Source organism: Narcine bancroftii, chromosome 11 (genome assembly GCF_036971445.1).
Source record: "Narcine bancroftii isolate sNarBan1 chromosome 11, sNarBan1.hap1, whole genome shotgun sequence".
In the NCBI taxonomy this organism is placed as follows: domain Eukaryota; kingdom Metazoa; phylum Chordata; class Chondrichthyes; order Torpediniformes; family Narcinidae; genus Narcine; species Narcine bancroftii.
In genome coordinates, this window is record NC_091479.1 from 94,309,505 (window position 1) to 94,323,342 (window position 13,838).

Here is a 13,838-nt window from a genome sequence, read left to right on the forward strand (position 1 = left end):
TAATAATTATCCCATGTGTTTGTTGGCCAAATCTAAATGACCATTTGAGGTACAATGCAGAGGGAATTTTCCAATAGCAAACCTGCTTTCTTTTGAATGAGAAGTTAACCGTTGGCCTTTTCAAATCTCTACTGCAAGTGAAAGATCTCATGGCACATTGCAATGAAAACCTGAGGAGTTCTTCCCAATATTAAGGTCAACATATATCCCTAGGTCAGCTTCTGAATGCAATTACAGGTCATTATCTCATTGCTTTTTGATGAGCCTTGCAGTGTACAAATTAGAAGCAATGGCATTTATGTTTCATAAATCAACTTCATTGGCTATAATGTGCTACATAACTTGCAAGCAGTCTATATCCGAACTAAGTAAATTGTGTTGCAGTGAGATTGTTCGCTTACATTGTCCCAGAGTTCTTGTGCTCAGGCTCAAAACATTGGTTACCCTTTACTTCCCATAGATGCTGCGTGATCTGTTGAGTTTCTCTCGCACTGTTGTGTATTGCAGTCCTCATGAAGAAAGAACTTGTGAAAACAGCACCCAAAACAGACTGAGAAAAATAATGTTAAATTACTTTCCTTCAAGTAAAAATCTATCCTTTCTGACAAGCCTCACTGCATTTATAATTAAAGAGGAAATGATATGCCTAGTTGGTGGTGATGGACACGAATTGTCTGAAGCAACCCTCGTCTTGCTTTGCTGAATATCTTGGAGTTGGTCCTGATGTTTGAAAGTTCATTGTGTGGATGACCGCTTCAAAGGTGTGCCTCAATCACCAGAAATGTGCAAATATCACAGCAGAAAAGTTGTCGAAAAGTGAAGGATACTTGCTTGTTGCCAGAGCAAAGTAACAATGATGGAATTGATGGAAAGGATTTGCAAATGCATGATAATTGTACCATTAGGATAAACTACACTGAAGAACATAGTACATACAGCACGGTACATGCCACCCAGCCCAAGATGCTGTGCCGACCAATGTAAAACCTACTCCACAATAATCTAACCCTTTCCCACTTCCCACTCATCACCCTTTAGTTTTATTACAGCCATGTGGTTATCTGAGATTCTCTTAAATATCCCTATTGTACCAGCTTCCAGCCCACCACCCATAGCAATGCATTCTAGGCTCCCCACCACCCTCTGTAAAAAAATTTTTTAGCTGTGCCACCGCCCCTGAACTTTTCTCCAGTCACCTTAAACAGGGAAGGAAATCTCTTTTGTACAGCCAACCACAAAAAAATCCTTCAAAGGGTCTGAATTGAGCATGAGTGTGAGAGGGACAGGAAAACTATTCCTGCACTACCACAAGGAGAGTACTTTGTGCCAGATTTGGAACTGTAGACTTGGGAGTGAGGAAGATTTTTCTCCAGAAACTGATACGATCTTATGAGAAACAGAAGAGATTCCCTTGCGGTGGAAAACACAAAGATTCAGTAGAAACAAGATCAGAAATTGCCGAGAGGTCATGAATCTGAAATGTTAAGTTTGTGGATATCTCCACAAATGCTGTCTGACCTGCTGAGTATTTTCAGCATGTGTTTTTTTTTCATTTCCTATGTCCAGCATTTGCAAATTTTTACTTTTCAAATTTCCTCTTCAAGTAATCAGTAAGTCCACAGGATTTGCAGAGGAAAAAGCATCAAGCTAAGGCTTAAAACATTAAGGAAGCGAACAAGTCTTTGGGACCTGTGGCAGAAGTTGATTGCTTTAGCAAAAAGTGCAAAAAAGAACAATTATTTTGCAATTATTTTGTCATGGAAAAGAATCATCAGGCATGTGAACAGGGAGGCAGAATAGTTGATAAAAGTTAAGTCCTTCTGGCGCTCATGAGGTCACTGCTTGTCGCTTGGATGTGGACAGTATTGTTACTCAGTATTAGAGTTAGGCAGTTGCCTGACAATTCAAATTGATTGAGAACAAAATGTAAAGGAAGTCTGCTTCACTTCTCTAAAAATCAATCAAAGTTTCTGAAGTTGCAATAATGGGATCACTTAAAACTGCCTAAATAGCTGAAGGTTAGGTACAAATTTGCCAAGGACACCACAGTTGTTGGCAGAATCACAGATGGCAATGAGGAAGTGTGGAGGAGGGAGATAGAGCAGCTAGTTGAGTGGTGTCAGCAAAATCAAGGAGCTGATTGTGGAAATCAGGAGAATACAAACCAGTCCTCCATCGAGGGGTCAGCAGTGGAGAGGGTCAAGAACTTCAAATTCCTGGGTGTCAACGTCTCTGAGGATCTGTCCTTGGGTCTGCATGTCGATGCCATCATGAAGAAGGCTCGCTAGTGGTTATACTTCACGAGGAGTTTGAGGAGATTTGGTATGTCACCAATGACTCTCGAACATTTCTACAGGTGTACTGGGGAGAGCATGTCATGGAGATGCCAATGCACAGGACAACAAGGATCTCCAGAGAGTTGTTAACTTGGCCTGTGACATCACAGGCACCAAACTTCACTCCATCACGGACATCTACAAGTGGCAGCATTTTAAGAAAGCAGCCTCTATCCCCAAGGACCCCCACCACCCAGGCCATGCCCTCTTCACACTAAGACCATCAGGAAGAAGGTACAGGAGCCTGAAGACCAAATGGCACAAGGACAGCTTCTTCCCATCTCCCATCAGATTCCTGAATGGACAATGAACCACAGGCACAACCTCACTTTCTCCTCTTTTTCTGCACTATTTATTTATTTTTGAAATGTAATTTATAGCAATATTTGCAGTGTGATGGTGCCGCAAAACAATGAATTTTGTGACAGGATTGTGGGGGGTGTGAAACGAGCTGCCAGCTGAAGTGCTAAGTGCAATTTTTTAAAGAATTTTGACTGGTGCATTGATTGGAGGACTATGGCCAGAGTGCAAGTCAGTGGGACTAGGGAGAATAATAGTTCAGCACAGACTAGAAGGGCTGAAGGGCCTGTTTCAGTGCTGTACAGTTCTATGTTCATGACAATAAATTCTAATTCTGATTAAGGTGGAGCTTGCCTTTCTTTTAAAGGTCAGATTCACTGCAGGGTCGATAAATTGAGGTTTAAGTTTCTGGACAGCATAATCAAAAGTCTTCTGCTCATCAGAAAAACACTTATGTGATCAGATATTATCAAGTCTGATGATGATACAATTTAAACTGCTGAAGGTAGAGTGTCCATAACATATAACCATATAACTGTTTACGGCGTGGAAACAGGCCATGTCGGCCTTTCAAGTCCACACCGGTTCACTTGAACAACTCCACTAGCTTCCCCCTCCTACTCTCCACCCATAACCCTCCAACCCCTCACATCCATGTGCACAACCAACCTTCTCTTAAATGACAGAAGGGACCCTGCTGGAACTATCTCTTTTGGAAGATCATTCCATTCTGCCACCACTCTCTGAGTGAAAAAGCATCCTTTAATATTTCACCTAAAGTTTTGCCCCTTTACCCTTAACTTATGCCCTTTTGTTCCAACCTCCCCTGCCGAAGTATTTAAAATAATATTCACTAAATTTGGAATAACAGACATCCTAGTTTCTGATGAAGGACCAAAACTTATCGCATGTGCATTGTTTGTCGAGATGCAGTGTTAGTCATGTGACATCATCACCTCTATATCGACTGTTAAAGCTAAGAAAGACATAAAACTATTGAAGACTGAAAGCAGGTGGACTGATAAATCTGAGTATTTAGTTTTGTTACACTGGAGCAAAACACAAGAGGAGGAAATAAGAATGTGTTTACACAAAGACTAATAGGTTTTAGGAACAAAACACAACTTCCTACAGCTGATAGCCTACAATTGATATTTTGATATTTTACTGAGGAAGAAACTTGGTAATCAGCTGGAATGAAAGAATGACCTGGGATTGAAGACTGTTCTGGAATACAGGCTCCAGAGGTTCGCAGAACTGTTCACAAGCCCCAAAGCAAGATGTTGCACTAAGAGCTGGCACCATTCAAACAGTTCTCAATTTCCATCTTCAATTCTAACATGTATTTCCTATTATTTGGCTAAGAATTTTGTCAGCACATTTACAGACTGCACTGGAGTCAAACTTGGCTACACGATCATGATGGATATGGAATAGAGCAAAGGATGAAGCAGTTTCCGTTAAATTTAATGCAGGTTAAGACAGGGGTGGGGGGAAATATAAAGGAAATCTGAGGGGCAAATATTTCACATAGAGTGGTGGTTGCATGGATTGAGCTGCCAGAGGAAGTGGTTGAGGCAGATACATTTATTTACAGGGCATGAACAGCTCAGGCAGTTATTTGAATAAGAAAAGAGCAGAGGATAATGGCAAGATACACAGATACTCTCCGACTTGCAACCTATGCAACTTGCATCCATCCACACATACGGCCAAATTTTTTTAAAAAATGAGAAAAAATATAAATTTTATATGGTTTATGTTGCATTTGACAAACTATAACAAGGATACAGGGCACATAAGAGCCAAAAATGTGAGTACTTACTTTGTTAGTCAGTTTCCTGCGGTCCATAGCCTGGGCGTGGCCATCTTGATTACTGTGCGCGCGTGAGTTTTCTGTTGGCGCATGTGCAGTGGGTTTGTGTATTGGAGTTCAGCTGGCACATGCGCGAGAGTTAAGGCCACAAATTCAATAATGTCAGGGTGCTTAACTCTCGCGCATGCACCAGCCGAACTCCAATACACACGAACCCACTATGCATGCACCAACCAAAGTCTTGCGCATGTGCACAGGAATCAAGATGGCCGTGCCCAACCTATGTACCCTGGGAAGTCAACTAACAAATTAAGTACACACATTTCAGCTCTTACATGCCCTGATTCCTTGTTATAGTTTGTCAAGTACAACATTTGATTAAAATGTTTGCTTTAAGACTTCAGTACTCCACACACGCAGGCAAAATTCCGATTCACGTTCATTGCAAGATATGACTGACCATTCGGTCCCAATTATGGTTGTGAGTTAGGGATTACCTGTAGACAAATGGGATTAGCATAGATAGACATCATGGACACTCAGGAGACTGCAGATGCTGGAATCTGAAGCTAAACACAGTTTGCTTGTGGAATGAGACTCAATAAAGGGTTTTGCTTCAAAACATTGACCATTCTCCTACAGCTTGCCCCGCTGAGCTCCTCCAGCAGATTGTGTTTAGATAGAAATCATGCTTAGCCTTGGACAAGTTGGGATTCAGGGCCCATTTCTGAGCTATACAATTGGGAAGTATCTTTCAGACTTCTTGCTCAGGGATGCAAATGTATTTTTTTTGTTGGTTTTCATTCAGCTCCACATTGTTTACAGATGAACAAAGTGAGGTGGGGTTATCAAAGCCAGTAAGGTGAATAGTGTTTCAGCTTTTTTTATTCATTTGCAGAAATCTGATTACACTGATAAAATGTTGTTAAACAGCGATCAAGAATCTACACCATCTGTTTTTGATGTTTAGAACAAAGCATGTACTGTCCCTGCTGAGTTTCCATCTACCGGAATCCACACAATCCTGTTTGTTGAACAAGATTTTAATAAGAGGTTGACTTTAAAAAAAAATGCAACTGAAGAAACTAACTTCAGATCCTAATTATATATGATCTAAACACACAAATAAACTTTATGAATATTGCTAAAACCAACTGTTGCAATTCTACTATACATGTTTGAAGTTATATGTTGGATTTATGAAATGCAGAAATAAGTACTGTAACTCCAATTTTTTTCAAAACTTCACTGGGATACACATTAAAATACAGTAAACCCCCCCCCCCCCCCCACCACCCACCATGGAGATTGTTAGATGCCTGATAAATGATTTTTCCAGTTGCTTGATGTGTTGTGCGATTGGGGGTGCCAGTTTTAAACTTTCCTATTTTTAATTATTTATTTCCTACCAATTTTTTTTTTTTGCTGGTTGCTTGAGGCTGCCAGTTGCTTGAATTCTGATAATGGGGATTTTACAGTACGTTGTTTTGTCTGCTGTAAGGTACTCATTTAAAGGTTGATACAAACCAAGCATTATCTGTTTGGTTTTATACTGTCACGATCGTGAGACTTGAAACTTTACAACCGTACTGCCTTTACTATGCAAGTTGAAAAGAAATGATCACACTAAGTTTGCCACTTATAAATGTTGGCATGCGACAGAAGAATTCAAATACAACAAACTCAGCATGACAAAAACTGGAAAGCCATAAGTGTTAAAGGGACTCCAACAGATGCTGAAGATTCATCCATCCATTGCTAGATTTGTACTTGACTTGGAGAGGGGCTAAAATGCACTTTGTATCTTTATTGGGGAGGATAAATCATTCTGGTTTAGTCCCATCTGCCTGCATTTGGTCCATATCATTCTAAATCCTTCCTATTCATATATCTGTCCAGGAGCCTTTTGAATGTTTTAAGTGGGCTCATTTTTTATAACCCTCTGTCCTGTTTTTTAAAAATTGCTGTTTTTCTTACTCTCCTTTACTACCATCATTTGTGTTTTCTGAAGCTTTTAATTACATTTTCTTTTAAAAAATTTTTTGCATAATCTAAATCCATTTGAATAGGTTTTTTTTCCCAATCATACAATTTTCAGAGACATTTAAAAGCCCTCAAGGAGTAGTAAGCTGCCAGGATGGTTAGAGTGAAGCCTCATTCAATGAGTCCATGTCATTGAGAGTTTATTGTCTTATACGTAAGTAAAAAGAACTGATGTACTGAAATTTTCACTTGATGCAGCCAAACAGATAGGCCAACCACAATAATAATATTAAATTGCTGCAAATGCCAAAATATAAAAAAGATTGTAAATATAAAATGATAGGTAAATATTCACAGTTATAGTTAGTGCAAGAAGAATAAAGTGATGTTTCAGTTGTCCCAACATATCTTTTTGGAGGGTCTAGAGTAGTTTATGGTTGGGGCAGTGCATGGGGAAATTTAAGAGCCTAATTGCTGTAGGATTAAAACTGATCTTGAACAGGGAGGTGCTGGACTTTAAGCTGCTATACCTTATGCTTGAAGGGAGAAGAGACTGTGATTCGGGTAAAAGGAGTCCTTTTTTGATGTTGACAGATCTCTTGAGGCAGTCTTGATAGATGTTTTCAATGGACAGGAGGTCTATGCCTGTGTTAGCCCATGAAGGGTGGAGACAGTAGGTGCTTTCAAGCTGCATTGTAAAATGGGGTTAAATGAGCAGTTTTCCCAGTTAGCGCCCCACTCACAAGGCAGCTTGAAATGATCCGACCCGGTCAGCGTGCTCCTAAATCAACCGGGTCCCTGTCTTACCTAGGAGGTAGTCAGGGAACCTAGTTAAACTTACCTAGGTATCGTCCACCGGCGGCTTGAAAACAAAAATGGCTGACCCGATTATTCCGGTGATGTCAGTGCTTGCTTGCGTGCGTACTTCACCAGGCAGCATGTTGGTGCCATGTTCAAATGTAGAGGAGGAACTCAGCAGTGCAGGTCAGGAAAAGGGATATTATAACATGGTTTAAATGTGCTTCCCAGGAAGGTTAAAATCTTTTTCTTCATTTCATCTGGTGAGTGGGTGACTCACTGCATCATTGCGGGGGCAGGATCCCCCTTAAATCGCTGGGTTGGCAATTTGATGGGGAAATTTCCCTGTAGGTTAAAAGGTGCAAGGAGCATCTTCGATCCATTAAGCGCACCTGGGTACCAGGAGGGCTACCCAGGTGCAGCAGTTTAAAAGTGCCTAAAGACAGAAGCTGGGAGGCAATGTAGAGCTAAGAAATGGCTGGAGATTACAAAATATTATAAGTAAGGAAGGTGAAACGTGAAACAAAATAAGAGAGGGAGAGTGGGCAGATAGGGTTTTGAATGTGTGGTGATGGGCCGGTGGTGGGAGAGGGGAAACTGGGCAACGTGAGCGAGGATGGGTGGAAAGTAGGGTGTATGAGAGAATACCTAGATAGATCAGAGGGAGAACTGGAGAATTCAATGATCATGATGTTGAGGATACAAGGGTTTGCAAGAAGAATGGCAGGGAGATTAGAGCACGATTGGGCAAATTGACCACAGTGCAACACACTACCCGCCACACTGAGGAAATATTTTCCCTTGATCATTTAACTGTTTTCTCCAAACTTATTGGCTGACTCATCAGCCTAAATCTGTGTGGCCACTAGATGTCATGGTAAGCTCTTGTTGGTGGTATATTATAATGGGAAGCTGAATGGAAGCAAATTTATAGACATTTATCACCTAATGGCATTTAGAATTTAATGTGGTTAAATAATTAAAAAATTAGTGTCACTTATACAAGATCATGTTTTAAACACTTAGTTTAACTGCAGATCACATCACTATGACAGCCAAAATGAATGCTTTGTTGGAAGTGCTTTAGAATGGAGGCCTTTCCATATTTGTGTCTGAGGAGTTATGAATGGAGCAGAGTCTTCTGTACAAGATAAAAGTTGTAGCATAGAATGAGGCTATTTGGCCCATGTTAATGTTGGTTAAACCCATTTCCCAGCTCTTGGTCCACTGCCTTGCAGGTTTTGGGCCCAAATGCTCATCCAAATTTTTGATTGCGTTCGGAATAGTTATCAAGAGAATGGTATTCCATTTACTTTGTGGCATTCCTATTTCTCTGTATGTTAAGTTTTAAAATTTTATTTACAGCATGGTAGAAGCAGATCCCAGCTATTTAAACCAGTGCTGTCCAATTACACTCAAATTAACCCACAACCCCATACATTTTGGAAGATGGGAGATGTCATTTTGAATTTTGAGGTTCTTCATTTGAAACAAATTAATTGTGGTGGAAAATTATAGGAAAAAAGAACAGCCACTTTCAGAACCCTGATAGATTCCTTTAAGAGGCCAGTTATTGCACCACTTATTAAATAATGGATAAATGTTGACTCAGACTTTGGTAGAAGCTCCTTCCAATTCTTCAAATGCTGTAATACCAGGTAAATTCCTTTTTCTACTCCCCTATGGTATTGAATAGCCTGGAATTTGCCAAGTGTAATTTGTCAGTGAGATATGCTCTTTTCCTGCACTTGTGTGTATCTATGAAGAAAAACACACTATGCAAAATCTCCACAGCTTAAATGGGAACAGCCCATGTAGTGCTAGGTTCTCAAACAAGGTCATTGATTGTGTGGATAACAAACTCTGCCAAAGAAACCTCTGAGAAAACTTTGGACTGTTTGGCAATGCAACAGACTTAGCTTTGCATTAGTCAGAAGTGTTTTATTGTTGACCATGAAATCAAATAATTACATTCTTGACATTACAGGTGTTCCTCAATTTATGCATTGGATTGCTTTACTGTGTCACTCATTGGGGAGGTGCATCCTGGGAACTCTATTGATATAAGCATGTACAGGTACTTATGGAGACCTACAAGATCCAGAGGGAGCATCACAGGCTAAACGTTCAAATGTTTTCACTGGTAGGAGATTTCAAATGAGGGAACATAGGCACAATATAGGGAGCTGATCATTTAAAAGTATATGTGGAAATTTCTTTTTTCAGAGGGGGGAAATCTCTACCTTGAAAAGGCATGAGGACTGGATCATTAAGTATTTAATATAGATGTAGATACTGTACATTAGAGGATTGAGGACCACGAGCAATTGATGCAGAAGAGGAGTTGAGGCCTATGTTGATGAGCGATCGTTCCCTTCCGAAACCTTTCCACCTCCATCTTCCTCTAAAACCTTTATCCTTGGCAAAGTTTTTTGATGACTTTCTCTTCATCTCCTCATTAGATTGTATTTTGCTGTGCTTCTGCGGAGTACCTTGAGGTGTTTAACCACACTAAAGATGCTACATAAATGCAATGCTGTTTTTGATAGATGACCATTGATACAAGAGAAGAAAAATAATCTGAGATTATTGTTCTGCATTTGGAGCTCATTTGTATTCCAGACAGATTGTCAACATCACCTAACACAAGCACTTCATTTAATATTGTCCAAGCCAACTGCCTGTGTTAAATTTGCTCCTTAATGGAGCACTGGAATTCTCAGACTGCTGTGAATGGCACTGTATTAAATAAATATTTCTAGGATTTTACATCATTCGTTATTTTTATTTATTTAAATAAATGTTAGCTACTCAACAGATGTCAAACAAAAAAATATGCTGGTGATGTTGAGGTTAATACACAAAAGTGCTGGAGAAACGCAGTAGGTCCTGCAGAACCCATCTTAAGTAAAATGTAACCAACATTTTGACCCTGAGTCCTTTGTGAGGAATTTGGGGGGGGGGGGGTGATGGTGGGGAGGAAACAGGTGGACACCTGAATACTTTTTCAGAACTCCCTTCGAAGAGAGGACAAGGACTTCTTCAGGGTAGGCATCCCTCAAAGAGGCTTTGTAGTGGAGCAGCCAAATAGAGCTAAACACAAAAAACTTCAGCAGTTGCCTTTTTCTTCCTTTGAATGCTGTGTGACCTGCTGAGTTTCTCCAGCCCTTTTGTGAATTGCACTTGACCCCCAGCATCAGCAGATTTTCATCTTTTTAAAAATTTTTTTTATTTTTCACACTATAAACCACATTGATCAAGATACACACATTTTCCTTTTCAAATATATACAGTGTCGTTTTCTCCCCCCCCCCCCACCTTCCCATCCCACCCTCCCTACCTCCCCTCCCATTCATTTAAAGTTCAGAATCTAAGATACATTAAACCCGTCAAACAATGTTGTCACTCAATAAAAATAAACAAGAAATTCCACTGAGTCAGTTCTTTTCATTCTCTTCTCCTTCTGTCATTTTAGGTGGTAAATGTCCCCAGTAGGTTTTCTCTATTGTGTTTCATGTATGGCTCCCATATTTGTTCAAATATTGTAATATTATTTCTTAAATTATATGTTATTTTTTCTAATGGAATACATTTATTCATTTCTATATACCATTGTTGTATTCTCAAGTTATCTAATTTCCAGGCTGACATAATACATTTTTTTGCTACAGCTAGGGCTATCCTAACAAATCTTTTTTTGTGCACCATCCAAATCAAGTCCAAATTCTTTGTTTTTTATGTTACTTAGGAGGAAGATCTCTGGGTTTTTTGGTATCTTGCTTTTTGTGATTTTATTTAATATCTGGTTTAGATCTTCCCAAAATTTTTTCACTTTCTCACATGTCCAGATTGCATGAATTGTTGTTCCCATTTTATTTTTACAGCGAAAACATCTGTCAGATACTGTTGGGTCCCATTTATTTAACTTTTGAGGTGTAATATATAGCCTGTGTATCCAGTTACAGCAGATTTTCATCTTTAACTCCATTTGGCTGCTTCACCCTGAAGTCTCTTTGAGGGATATCTCCCCTGAAAATGCTCTCCTCCTCTCTTCAAAAGGTGTTCTTTAAGAGTATTCAGGCATCTACCTGATGAAGGGCTCAGGCCAAAATGGTGACTGCCTTTTACTTCTTGTGGATGGTGCGTGACTTGCTGAGTTTCTCCAGCACTTTTGTGTGTGGTTACTCAGAAGTGCTTTGCCAAATAATCTTAATGTCTATTTTTGCAACTTTGTCCTAATTTCTACTGGATACTAGCTCACAATCTTTCCAACAGTGATATCAGCCTGAAATTACAAGTAGGAGTATGGAGAAGGAAGAAGATTGAGAACAAAAAGTTCACAGTGACAAGTATAATCGAAATGGCGGGCGGAATGTTGATCTTTATCTCAAGGGGGTGAAAGCAAAGAGGAGAAGGTTATGCTCAGATGAACAGAGATTTAGTTGTATTCACCTGTAATTCAACCAGAGCACGTGTGTGATGCAGGCTAATCCAACACTTATTGTCCAATCCTAATCACCGCTTCACTGAACAACTTGCCAAGCAAAGCATTTCAGAGAGCATTTAGAGTCAATCATACTACAGATGGCTTCAGTTGCTAATGGCTCAAGTCTTTGAATATTTTAAGGCAAAGGGAAAAGCATACAATAGGAATAGGGGTGAAAGGTCATTGTGAATGGACAACGCATATGTGTGTAAATGATGTAATATTATATCAAATTTTATTCAGGACCACGGCCAACATTGTTCACATCCAGAAAGGGCATGGGACCGATTTTCCAGAATTACATTAGGGTTTTGTTAGTTAAATTATGAGGAAAGAATGCAGGTACAATAAACTGAAATATGATTTAGAAAAATACAAATTTAATCCATGTTTAAAATGTTAATGAATTGATAGATGCAAAGAACTTATTTCCTCAAGATGGGTGAGGGGAAAGGCTGGTAATGAAACCAAGAAACATAGTAAGTGGAAATTCTTCACCCCCCCCCCATCCCCCACCAATAAAAAGGTCCAGATACTGGGAAAATCTGTTCTTCAGCATTACCTGTCTAGCAAGGAAAAAAAGGGAATGATTTCAGTCTTAAATATGCCAGTATCTCCATTGGGAGAGAGAATTCCAGTATACTTGTGTTTCTCTACCAAACGCTTCTTCGCTCTTCCAATCAAAACAATTAACTTCTCTGCAAATACCATATCAACAATATGAACAGATGAAGAAGGGACAAGAGTCAGTCACTGGGCACTCAAGCCTTATTAAGAGCATGGCTGATCCGAAAACAGCCTCAACTCCGTCCATATCCGTCCATTCACAACAACCTTATTATTGTGTCCAAAGGCTCATTATTAACCTTTGAGGTAGATTCATGATTTTCTGAGAGAAAAAAAGCTGCTGAAATTCAATGACTCACATTTAAAAAAAAAAGTTATTCCTGATACTGTGCTCCCCCTCAAGGTGACAACACAGGTGAACTGAAAGATTTTTTTTTAATTATAACTCTGATAAAAGAGGTTTGAAGAGAAAAAACTGATGCCTTCCTTGTAATATGAAACATAATCATTTATCATTTGCCACTTATGCTTTATTTTAATGCATGCAATCATCTTAATAGAAACACCATCCTTGTGGTTTATGGCCAAAGTAAAATATTTAAACAAAGTGCTTGGAAAATTGCCTCTTTGTTCGCAAAAAGCACAGCAAATCCAATTTAGCCCATCAGTGGACATCACAATCACCAACAAAGTGAGGCAAGGTCTCGCCGACAGTTCTCTCGATTGACGTACCAATAACCTACTGATGAGCTTCCACCAGTACATTCAAATTTATTTTAAAAAGGAAAAAAATCTGAAGCAGAGGGCTCATCATTTGTGGGTAAATTTTAAAAAGTTTAAAATAATATACAGTAATTCTTAAAGAAAGGCTTCAGACTAACTACTGGTAGACTGACTTAGTATAGATGATTTAATAGCTGGTCTGAAGAGCCTGTTTCTGTGCAGTATGACTTGATGACTCTAAACTAATAATTACTTACACAAAGGTGCTTGGCAGGTTGAAAAGAATATAAACAAAACAGCAAAGAACGACAAAAAGAATGATGAGGAAGGAAATTATTGTGTTGGGTTGTGCTGAACTAAATTTGCTTCTTAATGAAGCTGTAGAAATCTCAGATTGCTGAGGTAGGTTTGAACCAGCCAGGAATGTGAAAACAGATTATATGAGCTTCTATAGATATTTTTTTTAAAGGAAAGAGTTAACAAAATGGGTGGTACAGTAGCACAGCGAGTGGAGCCATTATCTTACAACTACAGAGTTTAATCTCTGGTGTTGTATGTGTGGACTTTGCATGTTCTCCCTGTGACAGCGTGGAATTTGCTCACAGTGCTCTGGTTTCCTCCCTCGTCCCAATGATGTGTGGTTTGGAGGGTTAATTGGCTGTGCGAATTGCCCCTAATGTGTAGGTGAGTGAATAGAGGGCTAATGACATTAATACAGGACATTGCAAGTGGGTGGTTGACCGTTGGCGTGAATGGATGGTCAAAGGGCCTGTTCCTATAGAAAGAGGGAATGAGGAATTAATAATGGAAAACAAGAGTAGCTGAACTA